Here is a 752-nt window from a genome sequence, read left to right as displayed (position 1 = left end):
AGCAGAAAGACCTAAATACTCGATAAAATAATTTTTCTCCCCGCTCAGGAATCGGACTCGGGTCTCCTGCGGCGACAGTAGAGGCGTTTAACCTTTAGCACCTCTAACCGCCGCAGCTCCAAGAAGTTAACTGTAATGGAGGATGCTCTGTGAGTGGCACCGCACGCCTGATAGGAGCCCTCTCTCGCAGCGGAACTATGGTCTACCTGCGCTGCGTCTGGAGACGTGCAAGCCAGTCAGAAACGACCAGGACGATCTGTATGGTCGCTAAGGCGAGGATGTCACTCCAGCTTTTCTTGTCTATTAGTTCAGGTCTTTCTCTATAGTCTGTTCCCATGTGAACTTTTGGTCGTCCCCCGACTCTTTTCCTATCAACTTTCCAATTGAGTACTGAAATATTCTTTACGAATTGTGTCGGCTTGGACGAAGACCCTTTTACGTTGTAACAGAAATTGCCGTATGTAAAGAAATTATTTTGTTTAAGTTTAACACCCCTTTCAACTCTGTGTGGTATGTTTAAAGGACGCATCTATGTAACATGAATCTCCGATAAGACAGACACCAAAATGGACGGAGAGCCTTAAAAACTCCCTGAAACAACCCAAGTTCAGAATACCTTATAGGGGACTCGAACGAGGAACATGAGCACCATAGTCTAGCATGATAACAACGATGCTGACGGCACACTCCACAAGTACTGGCTCATAGATAGATAGATAGATATATAGAAAGAAAGAGAGAGAGAGAGAGAG

Source organism: Aplysia californica, unplaced genomic scaffold (genome assembly GCF_000002075.1).
Source record: "Aplysia californica isolate F4 #8 unplaced genomic scaffold, AplCal3.0 scaffold00195, whole genome shotgun sequence".
Classification (NCBI taxonomy): domain Eukaryota; kingdom Metazoa; phylum Mollusca; class Gastropoda; order Aplysiida; family Aplysiidae; genus Aplysia; species Aplysia californica.
Note: the sequence above shows the minus strand (reverse complement) of the source record.